Raw genomic sequence first — 27570 nt, 5'->3', positions numbered from 1 at the left:
CTGGTCGCAAGTATATAGGAATTGGTTTGATGCCGTAAGATAAGTTTTGTGGTGTGCAAGAAGAATACGGAGATTGCTGAGGTAGGAATCCATATATCTATTTCTCAGGTGTGGTTTCCATCTGCAGATACCTATATCCATGGATCAGTGCCACACTTACCAAAAACAGATTTTTATGCAAAGTTGGGTAATCCCCAAGTTTGCAGACAAGTCTGAAATCTTAAAAAAAAAACAACACTGGAGGGGGGGTTAATTTCCCCAAAAGTAAAATAGCGTTCTCTGCAAAAGTGCAGAGAATGTTCATTTCTACTCTGTGTATGGTGGTTGGTTACTGGGGTCAATTCCAGTAGCCATGACAGGCCCTGCATCATCTGTGATAGAGCCCGGGACTAGGGGTGTGCAAGGGAAAAAAATTATTATTTTTTTAAATTCGGGTATAAAAGAGCTGAATTTATTCAACATTCCCAAATATTCCTGAATACCAGTATCGGCACCGTATTCAGATTCAGGCAATATTTGGTAATACCGAATATATTTGGCTCCCTTATACCCTATGGGGCCATTATAGTCAATGGCAAATCTCTTAGGGTATATTCAGTGGGCTGGGGGGGAGGGTTTGAGCTAGAGGCCCCAAATTTGCAATGTAGCTGCTGGAGCCTCTCCCCAAAAAGAACCCCCAAGTTTCAAAAAGATTGGAACAGGGGGTCCAATTCTATGGGCACCCAAAGAGGGTGCCTCCATGTTCCATCATTTCCAAAAAGGGAAAAATAACAAGGCAATACAAGCCCAGTAGAATGTCCCAGAGAATCGCTGAAGTTGAAAATGAAGTGTGTGGGAGGCATGTTTGCAAGGCCAGGAGCAGGACCAGTACAATGTGCACTACTGAATAGATGCTCTGATTTGGTATTCAGCTTAATAAATACCCTTAAAATGCTGAAAAGGCATTATTTGGGTATTTATTCAGTTCGGTAAATACTGAATTCACAGCCCTACCCGGGACCCACAGTGACTGCCTTGAAGCCCAGGAGCCACAGCAGGCCTGGCGGCAACTGTGGGAGCACCCAGGAACCAGGGAAGGTCCAGCAAGAAACTGGAGGGGGATGAGATCACACCACCACCACGAGTCTCACAGACCCATACTTACTATATATAAATAACCAAGAAGATTTATTTATTTGCAGGTTGGTTTCAAGGAACAGATCAGCAACACATGTCTCCAGATTGTCAGAGGAGAAACTTGGCTGAGGCACATAAATTTAAGCTAGTTATGGCTTGAGAGTGTGAGTTGAATTTTCTTTAATGATTTCAGGCACAAACATACTTTTACTGACTAGCCACTCGTTTGGATCCTCTCTCACACACAGGATTCCACCCACACCAGCCCTTTTTGAAGAGTCAGACTAAACAGTACAAGGTCTGCTCAGTAACAGAGGAAGGCCTAATAGTTGGATCTTCGTTGTGGTCTCAGTGCATCACACCTGTGATAAATAGGGCACCTGTGCCGGCTCCAACTGGTAAACTTACAAGGTTAGCAAGGGTTTTCGCTCCCCTCCCCTGTGCCATGTGCGGGAACTCCCACCATGCATGCCCATAGGGGAAGGGCACAAACATCCTGCCAATTCTCTTCTGACTGCCGCACAAATTGGATGATCTTTTGATCCAGTTGGTAAACTTATCTTGTACGACTCTTTGACTCCTTGTGGACCTACAGGTTTTTGCTCAGCCTCTTCTTCCATCTCATCTCTTCTTCTCTCTTTTGACTATTTACCAACAAAGGTCTTTTCTCCAAACTGCTCTCCAACCACCACCTCTTCCCCGCTCCCCTCCTCCAAGCAGTCTATGGAAAAGCTGTGGGGACTTTTGAAGAGGTGCACCCAGTGTGGGAGGAAGCTCGCCTCCCTGGGCGGTCATTCCTTGTGCTTATTCTGCCTTGGAGAAACACACTGGCCAGAATCCTGTGCCCACCATGCCAAATTCTCCAAACAGACTAGGAAAATCCCAGCGGTGCGACTTCGGGTAGCACTCTTGGAATCCACCTTGACTCCCACTAAAATGACAACGACCTCTGTTCCACAGGAGAATGCCAATTTGGCAACGATGTTAATGGGGCACTCTCTGCCCTTGGGCCAGGCTTTACAAGCCACAACTAAGGCCCTGTCTGATACTGGTCTTTCAGTACTGAAACAGTCCAGCTCGATATCGAAGTCAGCATCGTCTCCCCCTACCAAGAAACGCAGGGAAGACGAGCCATAAGACAGGCAAACATGAAGTCCCCAAAACAGACTCTCAACAAAAGTCTCAGAGCTGCTGTCATGGCTCGACGACTCAGAAGCATGCCGCTCCTGCAAGGCCTCTGACACCAAACCTGACACAGATCTCGACAATTCCACTGTTACAACTACTAACCTTCTCAAGAGGCCGGCCGAACTCCCTGGTGATGGTTCCCAATGTCCAATGACTCCACTTCTCGAAGGCAGATGCTGAGGAAATTGACTTGACTCAACGAAGCTCGCCTAGCTCATTCTGTTCCAGATCATTAAGTTGGGATAGTTCTTCATCACGATTGCTGGCCAGAGAAGAACCCCGACCTCATCTGTCCAACATCTAAATGGACACTCACCAAATCAGAGCCCGACACCGACAGTTGTCCCCCCTCTGCATCGAAGCTGCTCACTTCGCGACGAGATGCATACCCTGCTCCAGATGCCGAATGTACCTCCTCTCCTGCCTTGGGACCAGTGACAGCTCCAGTACCTCTACGGGGCTTTTCCTCTTCTATCCACTCTCCCTTGGCTCAACACAAAGGGACCCTCTGGTTGGGACCAATGCTCCATGCATTCCTATCCCAATCACTGTGCAAGCCTACACCACTACCATTGACCTCAACTGCCAAACCTTCGGAGTTGATGGTCTGACCCCAAAAGCAGCACAAAACTGCATGCAAAAGGACACCAGAAGGAACTGCTACGACCTCAATACTGGGCGCATCCCAACGATCAGCGTCTCTGATTCATGGCAATGGTCAGCTGTGGATCTCACAGGCTTCAGAAGGCTCCAATACTGATTAACTGGATAATGCAGCAGGCTGGAAGTCAGACAAGGATGACTCTGAACGCCAAGTCTCTCACACTGATCCCTTGCCCAACCTCACAGGTGTCCAATGATCTCCCCATCTCCCTGTCAGAAGACTTAAAATCCTGTCACCTGGTCAAGCATATGGCCCATACAGTTTGCCTGCCCATTGTCCCACCACAGCCAACGGTAACAGATTCGGTCTTTGATAAAGTCCAACTGGACACATCCACAGCCATAGCACTACCCATCACCAATGGTCATGCTACAAGCTGCTAAAGTGTCATGGGTCAAACCAGCGTTGACTCTGTCTCATCCCGGTGGCTTGTCAACATGTACAGAGTTCAGGAGACTGGAACTGAGTTTCTGTTCTGCCACCCCAAACCAAACTCTGTAGTGGTGACCTCCTCCTAAGAGCTAGGGGGTAAAAAACTAGACTCCTTTGGTTGAAAGTTCTACTCTGGTGGGGCACTTGGAATCAAGAACGCCAGCTACCTGGCATCCATGAGTTAGTACCAGTATTCTCTCTGGGAACAACCCTCTGAAGAACTCCTTGCTAACCACCCTGAAGGCAGATATACAGCTGCCAGGAAGCTACAAAAGGAAGGTATGCTCCTCACAAAGCAACAAATCAACTGATTGAAGCACATGCTCGATACTTCCTTCAAACCACTCACCCCTGCCATCGCCCTGAGAAGACACTCGTGGCTCTGAACAATGCCCCTCCAACTTGACACATGCTCTTACATAGAAGACCTTCTCTTCGATGGGGACGGCTTCTTTAACTCGACAACTGATGCAGTCCTCTAAGAAATGGACAAGAGCATCAAAGGCTCTCACAATCTGGGGGTCACTGCTCCTTCCTGCACCTACAAATCTAAATCCTAGTCAAGTTCCTGGCTGAAGAACCAGTACACCAGTCACCTGACCAGCTGTGGAGAAGCCAACAACCTTAGGCTCCTCACAGATCATTCTAAGCCTAAATTCTCAAACACTCAACAATCTGTTCACTCCAAGGCTTCCAGACCTTCTAAACAAGATTTTTGACTTACGCATCTCTACCCTACCAGAACCAGTGACCACCACTCAACCACCTCACACCTCGCTCACCCACCTCCACCTCTTCCTTAAGGCCTGGAGGTGGATCACCTCAGATAATTGGGTGCTATCTGTCAGCTCTATGGTCTAGATGACAGAATTTACTCAGACGCCCCCCATGTCAGTATTCGTTGCCACTCCTCCATCCGACACCTTGCAGGAGGAGGTATTTAGGTAAAACAGGCCATAGAGAGAGTACCACCATAGAAAGAGTACCACCAATACTTTACTGTCCCCAAGAAGGATGGTGGTCTCAGACCAATAATGGATCTCAGGGCACTGAATGAATTCATAACCTATCGTAAGTTTAGAATGACATCACTCCAGAGCATTCTGCCACTCCTCAAGGAAGGGGTTTGGATGGCTACAATAGATTTACAGGATGCCTATTTTCACCTGAATATCAGACCACACCACAAGCAATACCTACGATTCACAGTGGGAGGGGGAGCATTACTAATACAAGATGCTCCCATTTGGGATTTCCACCGCACCGAGAGTATTCACTAAAACCATGGCAGTTTATCTTCACCTCCAGGGAACTGTCATTTTTCCTTAAAAAGACAACTGGCTCCCGGTGGTGGACTTTGAGAAATGGGACATCGAAAAGATCCTAACATTGTTACAGACCCTAGGATGTTGTGTCAACCACAAGAAGTCCAACCTTACCCCCTCCAGATAGGTCCAATTCATAGGGGCCCTGCTCAAATCCACAGCCTGCAGAGCATTTTTACCTCCGCAGAGGACATATGTGATCATTACCCTGATCCAACAAATGAAATTCTAGCAGGACACACCAGCACTCTCTATCCAGTGCCTGCTGGGCCTCATGGCAGCCTCTTTAATGGTGTGCTCATTTTTGCAAAATTTATCATGAGGACCCTCCAATTATGTTTCCTCAGGAATTTCAAGCCCTCTCAGCATGTTGTTGGTGGGAACACTCGCCTAATCTCATGGTGGGGGCTCCCTTCTGACCACCTTCCACGATGAAGACCCTAACCACAGACACCTCCCTCTGGAGTTGGGGTGCCCACCTGAAGCATCTATTTGTACACCACCAGAGCCACCACATAAACTATCTGGAACTTTTGGCGATCACGTTTGTGCTGCAGTCCTTCCAACCCCTGGTCCAGGGGAAAGTGGTGTCAGTGCTTACAGAAAACATCACCACCCTCAACTACATTATTCGCCAAGGAGGCACGATGTCCAGGAGACTCTGCAGACTAGAGATGGACTTACGGACCTGGTGCATAGCACAAGGAACCTTCCTCATTGCCATTCATCTCCCGAGAGTGCAGAACATCCAGGCACACCTCCTCAGCAGGGGAGGAGTCTTTCTGTATGAATGGGAGATCACCTCAAACTACCTGCGACCCATATTTGAGAAATGGGGTCAGCCTTTCATACACTTATTTGCCATGAGATCGAACCAAAAATATCCGGACTTTTGTTGCGGAGGCAGCACATGCCCATTGTCCCTTGGAGATGGTCTGCTCTACTCAAGATCACACAAGTTCCTGTTCCCTCCACTGCCTCTCATTACCAGAGTTGTCAACAAACTGATGAGGGAACAGCCGAATTGCATATTGATCACTTTCCAGTAGCATGGTTCCCCATAGCACTCTAGCTATCTCGAGGGGTAATCCACCACTTCCCGGCTGCCACAGACCTTCTCCTCACACAAGAGGGTCGTGCTCTATATCACGATGTTCCACACTCAAATCTGACAGTCTGGAGGATCACCTTGGATCCTTCCCTGATGCTCAGTAGCAGAAAGCTTTCCACCACTTGTATGCGTACAAGTGACTGAGATTCCTGAACTATATAAAAGGTGAAATGATGGCCCTGGAGACAGCCGGACTCCCCACGATATTTGCATACCTACTCTCACTTGTCAATGCAGGTCTGAGCCACTTTTCTGTGAGTTTACCTCACAGCCATATCGGCACATCACCAAAGAATTGATGGCTACTCCGCTTTTGCCCATCCAGACACCAAACGACTGATGTGCATGCATTCTCCAGTTAAACACCTTGCCTTTGGTTCTTCATAAGCTAACAGGGAAACCATTCGAACCGATGGCAACATGCAACCCTCAGCTTCTAGCATGGAAAACAGCCTTCCTGGTTGCTATCACATCAGCTAGATGTGTGGGTGAACTTTTGGCACTCAGGCATGACTCCCCATACTTGCGCTTCCATAAGGAAGGGGTCTCGTTAGCACCAGATGTCATTTTTTAACCTAAGGTGGTGTCAGAATTCCATCTTTGTGGAGACATCACGCTCCCTGCCTTTTTTCCAGACCTAAAAATGACACGGAGAGTCTATTTCGCTCCATGGATGTCAAGAGGGCCCTACTGTTTTATCTCAATAGAACAAAAGCAGTTCGTAAGGACCCCCAGCTCTTTATCTCTTATACTGAGCACGGGAAAGGCTGTAAGACCTCAACACAAAGGCTGTCCAAATGGATTGTTGAGACAATCAAACTGTACTACCTACTTGCCAAGTGCCTGCTAGCAGTACCCATCAGGGCACGCTCCACGAGGGCAATGGTTATGTCCACTGCTTTTCTTAGGGGGATTCCTCTACAGGATATTTGTAAAGCAGCCCCGTGAGTGACACCGAATACCTTCATGAAGCTCTATGCCCTGGATGTTCGTGTGCAACAGTGGGTGACGGTGGGATGATCCAATCTCCAGTCTGCCTGCATCTGAGTAGCTGCCAGCACCCTCCTCCACGTAGGCCAGAGCTTGCTACTCTCCCACAGATGTGATGCACAGAGACCATGATGAAGATAAACAGGTTGCTTACTTGTAACTGGTGATCTTCAAGTGGTCCTTTGTGCATTTACATCACCCACCCAGCCTTCCCCTCTGCTGGCAGCCATCTGAATGTGGATCATGGGGGTTGCACAGTGGTCAGAAGGAACTGGTGGGTTGTCTGCACCCCATCCCTGTGAGCATGCATGGTGGGAGTTCCCGCACATGGCACAGGGGAAGGGCATGGAAATCTTTGCTGAGCTTGTAAGTTTACCGTTCGGAGCCAGCATAGCCACCCAATTCCCACAGATGACCACTCAAAGATCACCAGTTACAGGTAAGCAGCCTGTTTGTACTCCATTCTTTCACAGAGGAAGAGCTAAACCACTCTGCACACTACCAGGCAGAGGTACCCTTCAAACTGTCTGCCCTTTTACTGAGGCAGACTCAGACCATGACTGCACTCTCTCTGAGGTGGACCTGAACTGAACTCCTGCTGTGCTTCCCTCTGACATCCCATCCCTCTTCTGAAATGTGATTGGATGCTGAGCAGCACTCCCATAGGCTCAGCTGAGTGGCTGTTTTTCCTTGGGGGGGGGGCAGGACAGCCTCCTGCCCATCACAGTCATCTACATTTCTTTGGCACTGAATGGCTTTGTGGTTGGGAGGTAACTCGTCCCCATTCCTCCTGTACTTTGCCTCCTTCCAGCCAGCAGAAGGTATTTTAAAAACTCTGAGCCTGTACAGATAGCAAACCCAGTTATTAACCCTTTGGGCTGTACACGTTGGCACTAATTATGAGGTGCAAGGCATTCCATCACACAGCTCCTTTTTCTAAGAGTACAGGGTAGCATACATAGTTCTTCATCCATTTTATTCTCACAATGACCCCCATGTGATAGGTTAAACTCTGTGTGTGTGTGTGAGAGAGAGAGAGCGCACACACATTTCACAGCTGACTGGGGCATCAACCTTGGTTGCTTAGATCCTTATCTGACACTTTGATTGATCATCTGGTGATTGGGCTGGGTTGTCACCAATATGCAGATGATACTCAGCTCTGTCTTCTGTTTCTAGCAGATCCCAGGGAGTCTGTGCCTAGGGGGAGTTTTGGGATGGATGAGGGATGATGAACTGCACACATTGCTGCAGCAATCTTAAAGTAAAGGTAAAGGTTTCCCTTGCTAGAAAACCAGTTGAATCTGACTCTAGAGGGTGGTGCTCATCTCCATCTCCAAGCCAAAGAGCCAGCGCTGTCTGACAACATCTCCGTGGTCATGTGGCCAGCATGACTAGACGCCAAGGCGCACGGAATGCTGTTGCCTTCCCACCGAAGCGGTACCTATTTATCTACTTGCAACAATCTTGCAGTCCTCCAAATCTCTGTGGTAAAGCCATAGGGATTTGGGAGTTTGCTAGTGTGTTGCGGCAATTCTTATGTAACTGCAAGTATTGTGGCATTGTGCAGTGCTGTGTAATGCCTAACTCTGCCCTCAAACCTCCCTTGGTTGGCAACCGTAAGCAGAGATGCATTAAATGTATGTAGGATGGATACCTCTGTAACTACACAAACTAGGGTGGTCAGAAATGAAGCTGCGGGCTCTCCAGATTGGGAAATTAAAAAGGAGGTAGGGTTTGTTACCAACTGCTTGTAGAAAACATATGTTCTTTTTCTTTAATAAAGGCTTAAAGAGTTTTTAATTAGTAAGCGTTGTTATTTAGCTCTATGCCATGGAAAACTTTAACTGCCCATTTCCACACCTTAAGCCTCTATAAAAGGAACAGGGTATTTTTCTATAGGCCTGTTGGAATGGCCAAAGGAAGAAGAAGGTGGCAACTTCAGTCTTGGGAGACCTTCTAAATAAGGAAGAAAAGGATGGGGGGATGTTGCTGAACCGTGAGGAGGTGTGTTTGAAGGCAGTTAGGCAGGAGATTCAACAGTCTAAATTAGTTCTCACTGGACTGAGAAGCTTTTAGTGAGAAGTGCTAATATATGCACAGATCTTTCTATGGCTAATGTGCAAAATCCTTTTCTAGCTACATGCCCAGATTAATTGCTCAGAGGCCTTGATGAACAGTGTAATGACTAGGTGCTGGGCTGAGCTCAGTGTCTTTCTGGAGCTACTGTTGCTCTCGTTGAGTGTGTTGAAATTAAAGCGCATCCTGTGCCTTCTGCCAGGTCTTGATCTATTAAGATGCTAATGGCCAGAAACGCTGTTCCTTAGTCCCTTGTGAATAGCGGACAGAAGGTGGTCCCATGTCATCAAGATGGAGGAGGGAGAAAGGTCTAAATGGAAATCTGATGCCACCACGGGGCACTGCTTTTATAGGACAGACATGGAGAAGGTAGGCAAATTAAAGACAATTGGTAAATACATTGATGAGGAAATATGATGGGCTAAGAATGAAATTACCTTTTGAATTATTAATCATTGTTCAAATACCTAAGGGCTATATCACGGAGATATATTTATTATTAATAAGGGGGATAATTGCCCCTTATATTTAAAAATGGGAGAAGGATTTACAGATTAATATTAGTATGGAAGGATGGGGTTGGATCCCAGAAAATGTCAGCCCTAGATTGATTTCAACTGGTATTAAAAAGAAAAACTTTGCAAAATACTTTTTCAGTGGTATCTGACATCCCACAGGCTATAACTCGTATATAATTAGTGGCAGGATAAATGTTGGAGGCATGGTCCATGATTTCCTGATATATTTCATGTCTAAGATACAGATGTTTCAGAGAACTGTGGTTCAGTTTGTTAGTAAAATGCTAGATATCAACATAGCCCTTGATTGTACTGCTAGGGTACTTAAAAGGCTATATGTTTCACTAATGTATAGAGCTAATTTTAAGTCTGTTCATTACTGCTGAGATCATTATAACAGCAAATTGGTAAAGGAAGATTCACCTGATGTGGAGAAATGCCTCCCACCCTAGAATTCACCCCAATAATTCAGTAGTTGTGACTGCACTCTGCCTATGAGTGATCGTTTCAGAGGGTAGCCATTTTGGTGTGCAGTAGAATAGCTAGAATCATGTCCAGTAGCACCTTTGAGACCAACAAGATTTGGGGGTATGAGCTTTCAAGAGTCAAAATTCCTTTTCGTAGAATCATAGAGATGGAAGGGACCTCCAGGGTCATCTAGTCCAACCCCCTGCACAAGGCAGGAAATTCACAGATATCTCACCTTCCACTCCCGCAGTGACTGCTGTTCCATGCCCAGAAGATTACAAAAATCTTCCAGGATCCCTGGCCAAACCGGCTTGGAGAAAAATTGCTTCCTGACCCCAAAGTGGCAATCAGCATTTCCCTGGGGGTATAAGAAAGGGCTACGAGAACTAAGCACTGAGGCAACCCTTCCTGTCCTCCTTCTCATGATCTGCCTAAGTTCACAGAATCTGCATTGCTGTCAGATGGCCATCTAGCCTCTGTTTGAAAACCTCCAAAGAAGGAGAGCCCACCACTTTCTGAGGAAGCCTGTTCCACTGAGGAACCACTCTTAACCGTCAGGAAGTTCTTCTTAATGTTTAGCTGAAAACTCTTCTGATTTAATTTCAACCCGTTGGTTGTGGTCCAACCTTCTGGTGCAACAGAAAACAACTCTGTACCATCTATATGATAGCCCTTTGAAGACTTGAAGATGGTTGTCATATCACCTCTCAGTCGTCTCCTCTCCAGTCTAAACATACCCAGCTCCTTCAACCTTTCCCCATAGGATGTGGTCTCCAGACCCCTCACCATCTTCATTGCTCTCCTCTGGACACGTTCCAGTTTGTCTATGTCCTTCTTAAATTGTGGTGCCCAAAACTGAACACAATACTCTAGGCCAGAGCAGAGTAAAGTGATCTGGACACTATACTTCTGTTGATACAGCCCAAAATCACATTTGCCTTTTTAGCAACCGCATCATACTGCTGACTCATGTTCAGTGTATGGTCTACTAAGATCCCTAGATCCTTTTCGCACATACTACTGCCAAGAGAAGTCTCCCCCAACCTATAATTATGCATTTGATTTTTCCTACCTAAATGTAGAACTTCACATATATCCCCATTGAAATTTGGACTTCTGAGCTTTGGTGCTTTAAAGATGGCCACGTCTTCTCACAGCTCTGAGAGACGTGTGCCATGAATCAGAGGATAGGAGGGGGCGCAATCTCTTGTGCTCTCCATGGAGCCCTTGCGAAATGGGCTCCTAGCCAGGGGGCTTCTGTAGAGCCCTTTCTTCGGCTGACAGCCGATACAGGGGGGCTACTCTCTGCCCCAAAGGTCCTGCCCTGATTCCCAGTATTGGACTCAAAGAGCACGCCGGAACAAGTGTATGGAGGTTTGGCGATTTAATGCTGCCCAGCAAGATCCCAGGGAGACCTGCTGGATTGTCCCAAAGACTGATGAGTGAGTTAAAGTTGAAGCGAGACATCGAAGCCCTGATGCGAAGCCCCCCCAATACAAGCGGGAGGGGATGCCCTACCCCCGAAACGATCTAATGAAGCGGAAACACAACCGAGGGGGTGGGGGGACTGAGCATGCAGTGGCATAGATTATAACAGACTAGAGCAGAGAACTTTTTTAAAAATAAGCATTTACAGACCTTTGAGACTTTGACAACTTTGCTCGGTAAATGTAAACATCCCCCCAAGATGGCGATCGGAGACTTTGAGGAAGGCGGGACCCAAGCTTCCTTCAGGAAGGAGGAGATCGGAGAGTTACATCAGGTGACCTAATCATAGACTCTTCCTACAGCTCAAAATTGCTTGCCCTCTGCTGGCTAAAGCAGTGTACTGAACGGAACCGGCTCTAAAGGTGGCTGTATTTTTAAAGGGACAGTGTCTACACCAAGAAGGAGCGAATCTTTGATCACAAAGGAAAGTAAGACTGTATGGAGACTCAAAAGCTAGCTTATCTTGGATGGTTGCAGGCAGACTAAAAAGCGATTTCGGAGCAAAGGGTTTGGCCACCCTTACTTCATAAAATCTGCCTACAAAGTGAATGGTCGGATTCTCCAACTAGCGTGTGCTGGAAGCAACAAAAGGAAGGACCTCTATGATCTAAGATAAGCAAGAAAGCGAATGAAAATCCTGAAGAAAGCGGACAGAGCCTGTTATATTGAAGCTGATAGCAAAAGAAGATTTATCAGAGAAGGAAGAGGATAAATCTGTGTGATTGTATAGACTGAGGGAACCTTGGCTCCACAACATTATATCTGTTTGGGGCGGGGGAAGGGAAAGCATATAGGGAGATGCCGAATTCTCTCAGGGTCTATATCCTTGTTAATTAGCTGTGGAATTACTATCTGTCTAGCCTGATAAGCGAATTATGACAACTGAAGCGATGATTGATGATACTCCTCATGTCTGAAAATAATTGTTAAGAGTAATAAGTCTTTTATTAAGCAATTTGTAACCTCCAACACTTGGGCTTTTAGTGCTTTCTTTTTTCTTTCACCTTTAGTATGTAGTCTCCCCCACCTTTCATGTAGTAATTTTGTAGTTTTTTAGAAATGTAAATAAAAAAAATACCCCCTTCGGAGGGTTATAAAAATAATTTTATTTGTTTTAGCCCAGTTTTGCAGCCTGTCAAAATCATCCTGTATCCTGACTCTGTCTTCTACCGTATTTGGTACCCCTCCCAATTTTGTATCATCTGCAGATTTAATTCCCTCTATCCCTTCATCCAAATCATTGATAAAGATGTTGAACAAAACATGTCCCAGGATAGATTCTTGAGGCACTCCACTTGTCACTCCTCTCCAAGAAGATGAGAAACTATTCATAAGCACTCTTTGAGTGTGATTTTGTATCTGACAAAGGGAACTTTGACTCTTGAAAGCTCATACCCTGAAAATCTTGTTGGTCTCTAAGGTGCTACTGTTGTTGGTAAAGACTTGTCGGGTTCCATTCCTGTTTTCATCAAGATCAGGTCAGATGTCTGCCCACTAATTTCCATGTGTGGAAAATGATAGATTTTTCCTGAGCAGATGTTTTTCACAAAATGGTATCAAAATATCAGGGAACTTAGTCCGCCCTCTCTTCTAAAGCCTCATTTTACAGCCCTTTGAATAAAGTGCCCCTGCATAGTGCAGGGGGGTTTGAACTCATTTGTTATCAGGGCCAGATCTGACATAAATGAGGCCTTGTTGGGCTGGGCCATGTGTGTCTTAAAATGTAATGCCAGGTAGTGGAGCTATAAACTTTATAAAGGACACAAACAAAATTAAAGATTTTTAAAAATAAAACATGCTTAAGACATTAGCACTCTTGCAATATTGTGTTTATTTAACAGTCTGATAACTGACACCTCTTGCTCTGAATTACTGCATCAAAATGTCTATGTTGTAGCAATCTTGAGTATGCTGTTCAGGTGTGTATCTGTAAGCTGCAAACCTACTTTTGATTTATTGACATTCATTACAGAAATCTCATGCTCTGTGTTCTGAGCCTAGGACCCAGGGGAAAACATGAAATGGCTGGGCATTGTGAGCTTTTGTACATAAATTGCTTCGTGTGCTGGTCAAGAACATGATAAAGCATCCTGACACAGACTGAGGGCATGGAAGCGATGGTCCATCCCCTCCTGAAAAAAAACATTTTTGGACCCGGCCGAATTGGCCAGCTACTGGCTGGTGTCCAATTTGTCCTATTTGGGCAAACTCATCGAGAGGGTGGTGGTGATACAGCTACAGGGCATCCTGGAGGATGCTTCAGTCCTAAATCCTTTCCAGTCCGTTTTTTGCCCGGGTCATGGGACGGAGACGGTGCTGGCATCTGGATCACGGCAGTGTGGCGGCACTGTTGCTGCTTGATCTGTCGGCCGCATTTGATATGGTCGACCACCAGTTGCTGACCCACCGCCTCACCGACGTGGGGATTCAGGGGCTTGCCCTTCAGTGGTTTGCCTCTTTTCTTCAAGGTCGAGGACAAAGGGTGGTGATAGGGGATCAGCGGTCTCGGAGGCACCCTCTCGATTGTGGGGTGCCTCAGGGGGCAGTGCTGTCCCCGATGCTGTTCAACATTTACATGCACCCCCTTGCCCAGATTGCCCAGTGGTATGAGCTTGGGTGTCATCAATATGCGGATGACACCCAGCTCTATCTGATGCTGGGCGGCCGGTCGGACTCCGACCCAGATGACCTTCATCGGGTGTTGCAAGCTGTGGTTGGATGGCTCAGACTGATTCGGCTGAAGCTCAACCCAGTGAAGACAGAGGTCCTGGGCCTAGGTCCGGTCGGTTCAGGGCTGGGACTCCCCCTCCCGACCTTCGATGGGGCGCCTTTGGTGCCAGCGTCAGGGGTTAGGAGTTTGGGTGTGCTCCTGGACTCCTCTTTAATGATGGAGGCCCAGGTAGCAGCCACTGCCAGGTCGGCCTTTTATCATCTTTGGCTGGCTCGGCAGTTGGTTCCCTTCCTTGACCGCGATTATCTGGCCACAGTGATCCTTGCGATGGTCACCTCGAAGTTGGACTACTGTAACGCTCTCTACTTGGGGCTGCCTTTGTCGCAAATCCGAAAGCTGCAGCTAGTGCAGAATGCGGCAGCCAGGCTGTTGATGGGTCTCTCTAGGCAAGACCATATCCGGCCTGTGCTGAAGGCACTGCACTGGCTGCCAGTAGCATACTGGATTCGCTTCAAAGTGCTGGTTCTTACCTTTAAAGCCCTCTATGGCCAGGGTCCAGCATACCTGAAGGACCGCCTTTCCCTATATGTTCCCCCAAGGGCACTACGGTCGGGGCCCCAACATCTTTTGGTTACCCCAGGCCCCAGGGACGTCAAACTCGCGGTCACCAGGGCCAGGTCCTTTTCGGTGGCAGCTCCTACCTGGTGGAATGAGCTCTCGGAGGAGATCTGGGCCCTGTGGGACCTTTTGCAGTTCCGCAGGGCCTGCAAGACGGAGCTCTTCCGCCAGGCTTTCGAGTATAAGCCGCTGCTGCCATTGTACCACCACTGCAAAGTGCGGGCTGCCATCGGGGTGCATGATGGCCTTGGGCCAAAGATCGGAGGGTAGTGTTGTCCTGGAACTTGCTTCGTTGTTCTGGGTCCATCTTTCAGAACCCATCTTGGAACTATGATATTTCAGAGCACCAGCACTTTATTGCAATTTTGTATTGTTTTATTCTGCTTTTAACTGTTTTATTATGGCTTTGTGCCCTTATTGTTAGCCGCCCTGAGCTCGTTGGGGAGGGCGGGATATAAATCTGAATAATAAATAAATAATAAATAAATATGTGTTTGTCTACAAAACGATAGTCTTACCCAGAGAAATAACTACCAACTCCTATGAGGCAGAGCAAGAATAGAGAGGCAGCAATATATAGTGGTCAGTATCAGCCTGCTATCTGGGAAGTCTAGGTTCAAAATACCCAGTTTACCAAAGAAACGTGCTGGGTGAACTTGGTCTGGACATATACTCTCAGCCTAATCCATTTTACTGGTTTGTTATTCCTCATCGAAATAGTTCACTTTGCTTTCCTACTGAAAAAGATTGGATCATGAGGGCATGAATACAGCATAATGTGCCCCAAAACACAGACAGTACAATGAGCCCAACAAAATACACATACACTGTAGCAAGGCACACAAAAGCTCATACCTTGAATCAAACTTTGTATTTCTCCCATGCGATTGAGGCAGCTGAGCAAAGCAAGGCAGGAGGAAGGGGAGGAGCCTCAGCCAATGGAGGGGAAGAAAGGCTTGCCTTTGTCTCCTGTGTGATTGAGGCAGCCTGGCCAGGAAGCAAGTTCTGGCTTGTCCCCCCCCCCCGGGAGGAGGAGCAGCAGCAGCAGCTTCAGCCAGTGCAGGGAACAGAAGCTTGCCTATCTATCTCTCCTGTGTGATTGAGAGAGTCTGGTAAAGCAAGCTGTGGTGCAGCAGAACTGGAGAAAGAAGCAGGAGACAGCCAGTTCCTTGCGGGCCAGGTAAGAGCCCTCTGAGGGCCTGATCTGGCCCACAGGCCACATGTTTGACACCCCTGGCATAGTGGATAAAGGCATAAAAATACTGCCAGTTTTCTGAATAATTTTTAAAATCCAAATGTAGTAAATGCAAGTAGAAGTAATGCTTCCAAAGTGACTACCTAGTGAGGCACTCACCCAGTCTGCTGATACTTTTTTAAAAATTAAACTTTTATTTGATTTTCACTAATATATAGGACATTTAGGAAGGGAAGGACATGGGGAGAGGGGATAAGACAAAGGAAAATTTTCCATCAAGCTTATATAATAGCTGTTACAATACAATTCCCATCTTAAAATGGTGTCCAATTTTCTCTCACATTTTGTTTACTTTGGTCTTTCAACGAGTCCGTCAATATATGCAATCCGCTGTTTCAAAGATTTTTGTCAAGAGTTCATCTTTCGTTGGTATCTCTGATTTCTTCCAATACATAGCATCTCTCTATATAATAATTGTCTTTTGGTGGTGGCATGTTGCTGAACATTCCGCATGCTCCCAAATCAGTAGGCTCCCTGATGTGTCACTCAGAAGCTGTCCCTATGCACTGGCTGTGGTGCCTGAGTCCCATCTCCAACATTCTAAGCAGTTTGCTATTCCTCTCCCCCCATAGCCAGTCGGAACACAGAGGTCATTTGCATATGCGGCCTGATTGGCCTTTGCCTCTAACATTCTAAACAGTTTGCTGTTGCTGTTGGGAGTAACTGAACGTGTCCTGAGGTAAAATGCATATCCCAATCTTTCCTTAAATGGTTACTGGAGTTGCCAGTCTCCCTGTGGGGCCTGGACATCTCCCAGAAATCACCATGTTCCCCAGTCACAGCACATCATTTCCCCTACAGAAAATTTCCCAGCTGACCTCTGCTCCATATGCTTATCTAATATTTACACTTAAACTGAGAACGTGTCTGTATAGATCTAGTTTAGAGAATCAGATGTTCTGTTTCTACTGCATCCATTCCCTGACTACAGAAATGCAGAATAGTTCGTCCCACAGGTCAACATAGTTAGCCGTGGACTTTTACAAGACCTTCCTGAGTTGGGGAGTCTGCATGACTGACTTTCTGTTGTTGACATGGGGGAAAAGATACTTCCATTTTCCACAGATACTTCCCATATTTCTGGCTGGGTACTGGAAGGTCTAAAGGACATCCCTTACCACAAAAATGATTGCCAACTTCCACCTGGGGCTTGGAGATCTCCTGGAATTACCACTAATCTCCAGACTACACGGATCAGTTTTCCAGTGGGGGAGGGTCGCTTTGGAAGGTAAACTATATGGCATTATAACCTGCTGAGGTTCCTCTCCTTTCTACCTTAATTCTACAGGTATTTTCCCAACCCAGAGTTGGCAATTTGGTCTTTCAACGAGTCCGTCAATATATGCAATCCGCTGTTTCAAAGATTTTTGTCAAGAGTTCATCTTTCGTTGGTATCTCTGATTTCTTCCAATACATAGCATCTCTCTATATAATAATTGTCTTTTGGTGGTGGCATGTTGCTGAACATTCCGCATGCTCCCAAATCAGTAGGCTCCCTGATGTGTCACTCAGAAGCTGTCCCTATGCACTGGCTGTGGTGCCTGAGTCCCATCTCCAACATTCTAAGCAGTTTGCTATTCCTCTCCCCCCATAGCCAGTCGGAACACAGAGGTCATTTGCATATGCGGCCTGATTGGCCTTTGCCTCTAACATTCTAAACAGTTTGCTGTTGCTGTTGGGAGTAACTGAACGTGTCCTGAGGTAAAATGCATATCCCAATCTTTCCTTAAATGGTTACTGGAGTTGCCAGTCTCCCTGTGGGGCCTGGACATCTCCCAGAAATCACCATGTTCCCCAGTCACAGCACATCATTTCCCCTACAGAAAATTTCCCAGCTATTACAACCGATCTCCAGATGACCAAGATCAGTTCTCCTGGAGACAATGGCTACTTTGGGCAGTGGACTCTATGGCATTATACCCTGCTGAGGTTCCTCTGCACCCCAAATCCTGCCCTCCCCAGGCTCTACCCCTCAAATCTACAGTTTTTTCCCAACCCAGAGTTGGCAACTATGTAATTGGCTATGGAACCATTTTCCAGACCCTTGGAACCCAGAAAGCATGGCATAGGAGGAGGTGCTTTTCGGGCTAGCTGCCACTGCATAGCCCCAAATTAACATAAACCAGCCTCCAGGCGGCACCTGGAGATCTCCAGCTATTACAACTGATGTCCAGATGACCAAGATCAGTTCTCCTGGAGACAATGGCTGCTTTGGCGAGTGGACTCTATGGCATTATACCCTGCTGAGGTCCCTCCCCACCACAAACCCTGCCCTCCCCAGGCTCTTCTACCTTAATTCTACAGGTATTTTCCCAACCCAGAGTTGGCAACCCTGTAACTGGCCATGGAACTGTTTTCCAGACACTTGGAACCCAGAAGACGTGGCATAGGAGGAGGTGGTTTTCTACCTTAGCTGCCGCTGCGTAGCCCCAAAACAACACAAGTCAGGGGTGGAGGGAAGCTGCCTTATAGCTAAGCAGAAGGAAAGAAACATGGTTCGCCTCCCTCTATTTTCCTCTTCCCTCTGCCACCCCACCAGTCACAGCTGGGACACTCACCTGGAGTTTCCTTCTAGAGCTTGTTGTATTTATTTATTTATTTATTTATTTGACTTATTATACCGCCCTAACCCCTAGGGGTCTCTGGGCGGTTTACAGGGAATGTTCTAAGAACTGTTCATCCTAACTACGGCCACATGATATGGGGGTGGGGATTTCCTACCAGTACCCTTGTGGTGGGGCTTGCTGTATCTTTTTTCTGGCTCGACTTCTTCCTTCTCCCGGAGGTCTCTGGCATCTCACTGGGCTGGCTGCTTCATTGGTGGGACCGTTTCTGGCGCACGCCCCCGTGCTTGCTTCCAGCCTCGGCTCTGTCCTGATCGGCTCCACCGCGCCCACAATGCACGTCATCATGCGTCTTCTTGGTCTGCACCGCAGCCGTCTGCCGCTTGATGTTACAACGGCCGCCAGGGATTGCTCTGCCAGTTCTTGCTTCCTCCACGCCACACCATCTAGGCTCCGCCGCCGCTGCCACCACCGCCGATGTTCTCGCCGCTGCTACCACATGCCTCGCTAGGGAGGAGGGTGCCCCCCACCCGTCTAAGGGTGGGTACCCATTTGCCTACTTGCTTGGTTTTTTAAATTGCTTTCGGGCCTCTGGGTGGGCGGGAGCTGGGACTCGGGCCAGGCGCTCACCCTGGTCGCGGTGGATTCTCGAACAGCCATAGTGGCTGTCCCTAGTTGTTACCGGCAGGCGTTTAACCGCCTGCGCCACCGCTCCCTCTTCTTCCCACAACAGGCCTTACTCCTAGTAGAGAATAATTAAGTGCTTAGCTTTCTTGTGTTTTACATTGGGCATAATATTGAGCAAAAACATTTCTGGTTTAAATGGTATCAGTATCAAACATTTTTTTGCAACAGTTCATGAACCCTTTTCCAATATACCATCACATCTTTAAATTTCCACCACACATGAAAGAAGCTTCCCACCCGTATCTTACATTTCCAGCATTTGTCAGACATTCCAGGGTACATTTTGGCTAATTTCTCTGGTGTTATATACCATCTATAGAACAGTTTATATAAATTCTCTTTAAAAGAGACCAATTTTGTTATTTTTACATTTGTTTTCCATATTTGCAACCAATGATCAAGATCAGTATTATAACCAACATTTTGGGCCCTCCCACTCTGCTGATTCTAAGGATGGGATCCTAAACCTAAACTGTGAAACATGTGGTTACCCATAGTCACTAACTAACCTGCGAAAAGTGTGGAAAACAGGTAACCCATTAACTGAAGGCAACAGTAAGAGACAAGCCAACAAACCCAGAAAACCCCCCACAGTGCAAGACAAAAAACAGATGCCTCAGAAGCACAAAAAAGGAAAGGCAAAACATCAAAATGAACCAAATATTAAATGACACATAATCCAAAATAACTTACTTCCCTCCTCCCTTGGGGAAGGATGGAGGAAAGGCTAACTAGTAGTAACAATAAATTATTCAGACCAGTCTGTTGAAAAGTGCCATCCAAACAGGATCTGTCTGTCTGGAGTCTGGCTTAATACATGCCAGGTGTCTCTCCCAAGAGACAGGGAGCAGTGAGCGCAACATAGCCAATGTTAACGGACAGATGTAGTTTAAAATTTCCCTCCCTGCAAGAAAGACTGTGTGGCCTGATTGGTCCCAGGGCTAAGATTGGCTGAGATAAATGCTTTCACAAATGCTGAATAATGTACTTTCAATCCATTTTCAATGCACTTTGCAAATGGATTTTACTGTGTGAAATGGTAAAATCTGTTTGCAGTTGATCACTAAAGTGCATTGAAAGTACATTATTCAACATGAAAGCCCCTGGGGAATGGAGAGAAACATTTAAAAAATGGGCAGGCGGACTCTGTTAAATTCCTGACAATTAGGTCACAATGTTAAGAGATCCAGGAGTTGTTCCAGGATGCTTTTGACTGCCTTGAATATAGCCTACCCAGTCTGATGCTATGAAATAAAATGACTGTTATGGTCGCACTATTCAACTGCACACCCCTATTGATAACTCCTGGGAGTAAAGGAAAAGGTTGCCTTGTTGGACAGAGACCTGGGATGGCAGTGATGCTTTCCCAGTCACTGGGACTCGAGGGAATGGGACTTCCGAATCTGTTCCTTCACACCTTCTATAAATGAATCATTTAATAAAATCTGAGGTAGTGCTTTAGTGACAAGGCTAACATGTTATCAGAGAACCTGAAATAACATTTTTTAAAAACTGACCAATATAATGAAGAAGAAGAAGAGGTTGAATTTATACCCCACCCTTCCCTACCCAAAGGAGTCTCAGAGCGGCTTACAATCTCTTTTCCCTTCCCCACAACAAACACCCTGTGAGGTAGGTGGGGCTGAGAGAGAGCTCTCTTGAGAACTGTCCTTGAGAGACAGCTGCATATGGAGGAGCGGGGAATCAAACCTGGTTCTCCCAAATTAGACTCTGCGTTCTTAACCACTACACCAAACTGGCTCTCCAGTATACTGTTTATAATATTTTGGAATGAGAAAACAAGGAACAACATTTACCCAGTTTTCTTTTATGATTCGTTGTAGATTATCCTGTTTTCAGTATACAAATTTTTACTCTCCTTTATTTTTTTTGTTTGTTTGTGTGTGTGTGTGTGTGTATGAATACTTTGTCCTTTTTTCCTGTGTATATAATTATAAGTAACAATAATTTTTGAAAAAAGTCTCATGGTATCTATCTTATTTCCCAGGACTTTTTCCCTGAAAAAAAATTATATAAACTAAATAGGCCAGCATCTGTTAATCTCTGGGCATCAGAGTTTATTCTTGAGCACACATTAGTTGTTGCTCTTTGCATGAGTTCCAGCGTGAAATTATCTTTCTTGAAAACTGGTGACCAGAACTGCACACTGTATTACAGATGTGGTCTCATTAGTGCCTTGCCAATATTCATACAAAAAATGCCTCCAATAACATTTCTAAAAATCAAATTTGCAGTCTGTAGTCTAGAGGGTAGCCACATTGGATAGAAGAAGAAGAAGAAGAAGAAGGTTATACCCCGCCCTTCACTACCCGAAGGAGTCTCAGAGTGATTTACAAACTCCTTTCCCTTCCCCTCCCCACAACAGACACCCTGTGAGGTGGGTGGCAGGTGGGGCTGAGAGAGCTCTGACAGAAACTGCTCTTTTTCAATAACAGCTGTGCCAGAACTATGGCTTGCCCAAGGTCATCCAGCAGCTGCGAGTGGAAGAGTGGGGAATCAAACCCGGTTGCTAATCTGTTTGAGAGTTGCAAATCCTGAGCATCTTATCTCCCCTCCTCACTGGGAAATTCAAATAGGTGTGTGCATAAAGTGGATGCTATTGTCCACATCAAGGGTGTTCTGGGGGCAAGGGAGGGCACTTGCCCCCCTGAAATCCTAATTTTGGCATTTCTTTCATTTGCATTTAAACACACACACACTCCAACTACACAGAAAGATGCACTGGTAGAGAGATCTCTGAGACAACTCTTGGTGAGAGAATAGTAGGTTCCATTTTTGAAACCAGGACACTCTGCACTTGGACCAGCAGGCAGCTTAGTCCTGATCAAATGGTGCTGCTGTTTCTACAAAGTCTCACAGGATATAGACACCCTGTGCATACAATGGTAACATAAGCTGCGTGGGATATATATTTGCATAAACATAACCTACTACATTTTAGTTTCAGTATCTCTTGCTTACAAAAGCCCTTCAGGGCCTGATTTTAGTTATGAAATGTGTAATCTTATACAGTGCAGTAAATAACCTTCAGGGAGAGCTCACAAATATTCGTATAGCTTCTCTTCAGCACCACGTCATGGCGTCTGATGTGTGGGTTCTGTTGCCAATGGTGTAAAAGCCACAGTCACTCTGGTATCATTAAAAGACGTTGCCCCCCTCCCAATTAATTGCCATTTGCCTGCTAATGGGAGGCAAACCCACGTCCTTGCTACCTATCACCCACCACCTCTGCATGGAGTGGTGGGGGAAAAGGAGGAGGGAAATGATATCACACAATGTGGTAATGTCACTTCCAGGAGAAGACCTGGAAGTGACGTCTCTCTGTCAAGTAACTCTCTCTGTCGAGCAACTCTCTAGAATTTCCCGATCTCTGTAATCTTTACTATAGGGAGTGGGGAAATTACTAAGGCAATGGCTTAACATGTTGATATCACTTCTAGGTCTTCACCCAAAGTAATATCACCACATCCCCCTCCCCATGACCTGTCCCCAACACTTGTGCTATTGCCTGGCAACCCTACACCAGGAGCAATAACACTGTCTCTGTAACATCCTTGGCATCAGGAATAATGAGAATTAGTTTCTATGGCTCCTGATTTCCCTAGAAAGAATATTAAGAGCTATGGGAATTGCATTTTCTGCTTTTCTAATACCTAGGACACTGATGCAGCAGTTCTCCAGGGCCTTCCTCAGTGCAAAGTCTCCATTTTGCTCCTCCGGTTGTCAACTCAGCAATGGGAAATTCCTGGAGATTTGACAGTGGAGTCTGGGAGGGTGGGGTTTGGGGACAGGAGGGAGCTCAGCAGGGTATAACGTCCGCTCTCCAGAGCAGGCGTTTTCTTTCTATAGTCCGGAGGTCAGATCTGGGAGATCTTCAGGCTCCACCAGGAGGTTGGCGACCCTGCCTTCAGTCCTTGTCATGCTCCTGGTGATGTTATTGGAAGTGTAAAGGGCCCATACTTTAGAAGTGACCTGGAAAATACATATATGATTATTTTGAAAATAAATATTTTCCCCCTGAAACACTTCCAAATAAGGTTCACAGTAGACCTTGCTGTTTTAACTTTAATAATTATTAAATTTTTACAATATTTTATTTTTGTTTGTTATGGCTTGGTTTCATGAGGAAGAAAAAGCTAATGGCCAACCAGCCTAATAATAAAATGCATTAATTATATATGAATTTGTTGTCTTGGAAATGATTTTTTTGCTGTAATTGCCTTCTGAAAAGGATGGTAGCAGTTATTTTGTCTGGTGCCTTGTATCGGGTGAAATACTGAATAAATCATGACAGTCAGGAATATGTTTTCAACTTGAGTTCTATTCCTAGACTTGAAGTGTTATGAACAAAATGGCATTTCTACCTATAATATTATCTAGTTGATACACATTAAATAAATGGCAGACAGTCTGACCTGTAGTGTGCTTTTTTTAATCAGCAGGTCAATGGGATGCTTCCTCTTTGGCTTCTGAGAGAATAATTGTGACTGACATATCTAATAAATGCTGGAATAGAAGTATATTTAGTGCACGGCAGCCTGTGGTTCTCAAAAAGCTGCTGTCATTCTGTTCTTGTTGCCTGTAAGAAGCAGACATTTATTTGGCCATAATGTCCTAATGGGAGCTGGAGTGGAATACTGGCATTTGTGAAGACTGATGGAAAAAGTGTGTGTCAGGTCCACCAGTCTTGTGAGGAAGGCACACCTATTATTTGACTTCTACTTCATACAGAGTAATCGCTAGGGCTTTTTCTGTACATTCTTCAAGAACATACTCTCCATAGGTGTGTTGGAGAAAAGGGAGTAGTTGTGCACACTCCTGCTATAATCACAACGTAATGGGTGATGCAGCTGTGTAGTGGATGTTTTTGTCTTGCACAAGCCATCTGTACAGTTAGCTGTGTCACACAATATATTAATGGTGTGAGGAAAGCACATGAGGATCTGGGAGACTTGTGAAGTTCTGAAATATCCCACAGTAAAATAAGACCCTGGACCATGATATCCATGTCTTTAGCATTCACACTGAAGCATGATATTCATATTTTTTGATGTACATACATTAATGCTTAGAATGTGGGAAGTAAATAAGATGAGCTGGAACCCCTAGCACAAGAAGGTAAATGACGGAGACTTGTGAGATGACTCCCATGATTGGAATGTAGCCACTGAAGGATATAGCTTGTCAACAAAACCCCCAGCATCAGCAGAAAGAGGGGGAATAGTATTAGATGCAAAAAATGTGCATCTGTGCAGAAATTCAAGAGGGCTAACATGGTAGCCCCGTGGAGAGCATCTGGGTAAAAATAAATGGACACAGTAATAATGTGGTTTGAGTTTACAACAGACTGCCAAACCAAGGAGAGGCTATAAATGATGCTTTTCTGAAACAAATGACAGGTATTTCAGGAAAACAAGAATTCATCAAAAATAATTGGAGACTTCAACCTCCCCAATATCTATTGGGAGGCTGAATTCCGCTAAGAATAGAAGGTCCAACAAAAACTGATATTAGAGAACTTTAACATATCATGTCTAATACTTTATGCTTTGTTTCAGACTAGTGTGATCCTAGTCCTATTACATTGTTTCTTAGATGTCTCATCTTATTGATTGCATTGATTTACACAGTGTAATCTGCCATTAGTCTCAGTGAGAGGTGGACCATGAAGTACGTAAGTAAGAAAATAAATCAATCTCTGTGAGTAGGTACAGTGGACCATTCCAAGTGCTCAGTGACAAATAATAATTGTTTTGAATAGACTGGATGCTGTGTCAGGGCAGTAGCTCAGCACATAATGTCTTTTGAGGGGTATTAGGCAGTACAAAGGGCTTTGCATTGGGATGTTGTCTTATGACATGTGGCTGTGGTTCATAATAGCCGAATGCTTTGGATGCCATGACCTCAGCTTCATATTTCCTAATATACCCTGCCTCATCCTCTTTTGCTTCATTCAATGAAGCGTCCTTAATCATTGTCTCTCTCCAGATAACTTTGGATCTATTTACTGCATGCCTGGTGGCCAGCTGTGGACATATAGCAGCAAGTTGCTTCTGAAATAACATTGTGATATCATACAACACTTTGTAGCTACTGTACAGCTGCCACACAGCTTTCAAAACCTGTTAGGTCTTCCCAAAGCCCTATTCTGTTGCCTAAATGCCTTTCCCACAAAGCAGTTGGCCTGACTTCAAATCTAACTCAAGGAAGTATTTGCAAGAAATGTCTCCTAATATCATGACCTGTATTTATAAAACAGAAAAGCCTTCTCACTTTGAGAAATTCACCTGTTCCATTCCAAATGCATGCCTGTCTGACAGATCAGTGGGACTTAGTCCCTATGAAGTGTGCTTAAGAGTGCAGCCTTAAAGCCATTGCCGGCATGAGGATTACAAGCATGCTCCTTTTCAGAATGAAAGCCGAAATTTCAGGAATCCAATTCATTAAATGGATTCTACTGTAGAGGACAAATTCTGCAACTACCACACCATAAACCTAAAGTTTAGTCTCTTTTTTATGGTAGACATTCAGTGTCAATTTCCATGTTATAACAGTTCTATTCTTTATTTTGGTTTACTAAACAGCTTGAATTTTTTTACCCCACAGCATCTTACAAAAACTCAAGGTGCAGAATGTCTTTCTAGGAAACATGGGTACTCCAGTGTGCTCTGCTCTTGCTTGAACAAAAGAGGTCTAATATCTTGTTTTTGTTGCTGTAATAGGACAGACTTTGGCACAAACTGTAAGATTTGATTTGTAAATCTGAAAACGCCTCATTGTTTCAGCTGTGCTGAAGTGGAACAATTTTGGCATGCCCTTCAACATCTGTTAGAGGAAAACAGGTACACTTGTTTTACATTAAATGAACAGACCATTCATAGAATTGCAGAGAGCATGCCAAGTGAGAGAACCTCTTCATGGGGCTTGGCAAAGAGCCCTATTAAATCATTTTTGGCATATTAACCTCAGAAATATACATTTTTCTTCATGATATGCATTACCGAGTGGAAAACATTTAGATCTCATATGTTTGTATACTTTTCTGCCCACACATCTCACTTTCAAAACGTTAATCTTTTCAGCAGTTAAAAATCCTTCAAATACTAGCCTTGTTGTTTCATGGGGTCTAACTAGATGTTACAAAGACCTTTTGTCCAACTGAGCCCTGTCAACCTGATGAGCCCTGGGAGCTCTGGGCTTGGGAGCTCTGGGCTTTCCTAGCAGGGGAGGAAGGTGGGGAACAACTTGCCAGCAACATCTGTCTAAGATCTATGCTGAGTTTGTTCCCATGTATATGAGCCTGGGCGTGGCCAAAGAAATGTAAGATCTTGGCCTGTGTCTCACTCTGTGAGTTGGTCCCGTGAGTCAAGGCCTACCCAGAGTGTGCTTTAGATCTTTGTTGTTTCTCCCCCCCCCTTTGTTTTGTTTCAATTGTTCATTCATTGAAACTGGGGTGTAAGCCAGCTTCAAACCTTTTTTTCAATACCAGTTTAAAGCTGATCAACTGATTAATGTTAATCATGATTAGCCTCACTGCAAATGTAACATCATCCCTTGATTAATGCTGACAAGGGAAGGAGGGGAAGAGTTTGGGGGGGAGCAGGGTAGTGGCTAAGTTTGTCGATGACACAAATTATTCAGGACTGTGAAAACCAAGAACTTCAGGAGAATCTCTCTCAGTTGGATCTCAGCAACAGTGTGGTGAATGAATTTCACTGTAGGTAGGGAAAAGGGAATCACATTGCAACAGCAACAAAAATCCCAGTCTTAAGTATATACTGATGGGAGTTTGAACTTGCTAAAACTGAGAGGGAAAGATTTGGGGTCATAGTGGATAGCTCAATGGAAATGTCAGCTCAGTATGCTGTAGTGGTGAAAAAGGCAAACACCATGCTGGAGATTATTAGGAAAGCAATTGAAAATAAAACTGCCACCATATAATGTCCCTTTATTTATTTATTTATTTATTTATTTATTGGATTTGTATCCCACCCTCTCCTTAATGGGCTCAGGGTGGGTTCCAACAATATAAATATAGTACAATATCAGTAGATCCATGCTGTGGCGTCATTTAGAATACTGTATGCAGTTTTGGCTGCCGTAATCTCAAAAAGGATATTGCATAGCTTGAAAAAATACAGAAGAGAGCAACCGAGATTATTAAGGGATTGGAGCACTTTTCCTACGAGGAAAGGCTGAAGAGCCTGGGACTTTATATTTTTAAAACCATATTATCAGGGTGGAAACTGGCTGGGCTGTTTACCAGCATCAGGAACACTCACTGGAAACATAATGATGCTGTTGATGTTCCTCCTGATTCCCACTATTTTTAATTGCCAACCATTTTAGCAGTGGTGGGGAAGCCCCTGCGGATG

At 45.3% G+C, this 27570-nt stretch overlaps 1 protein-coding gene across 1 annotated transcript in view; it reads left to right on the top strand.

Moving 5' to 3' along the window:
- Window positions 1-27570, top strand: part of GALNT16 (polypeptide N-acetylgalactosaminyltransferase 16) — a 222629-nt gene that overhangs the window by 46668 nt on the left and 148391 nt on the right. The window lies entirely within an intron of this gene.

Source organism: Gekko japonicus, unplaced genomic scaffold (genome assembly GCF_001447785.1).
Source record: "Gekko japonicus isolate JY-2015 unplaced genomic scaffold, Gekko_japonicus_V1.1 scaffold32, whole genome shotgun sequence".
In the NCBI taxonomy this organism is placed as follows: Eukaryota; Metazoa; Chordata; class Lepidosauria; order Squamata; family Gekkonidae; genus Gekko; species Gekko japonicus.
The sequence above is the reverse complement of the archived record's forward strand: the minus strand, read 5'-3'. Positions and strand labels throughout refer to the sequence as shown.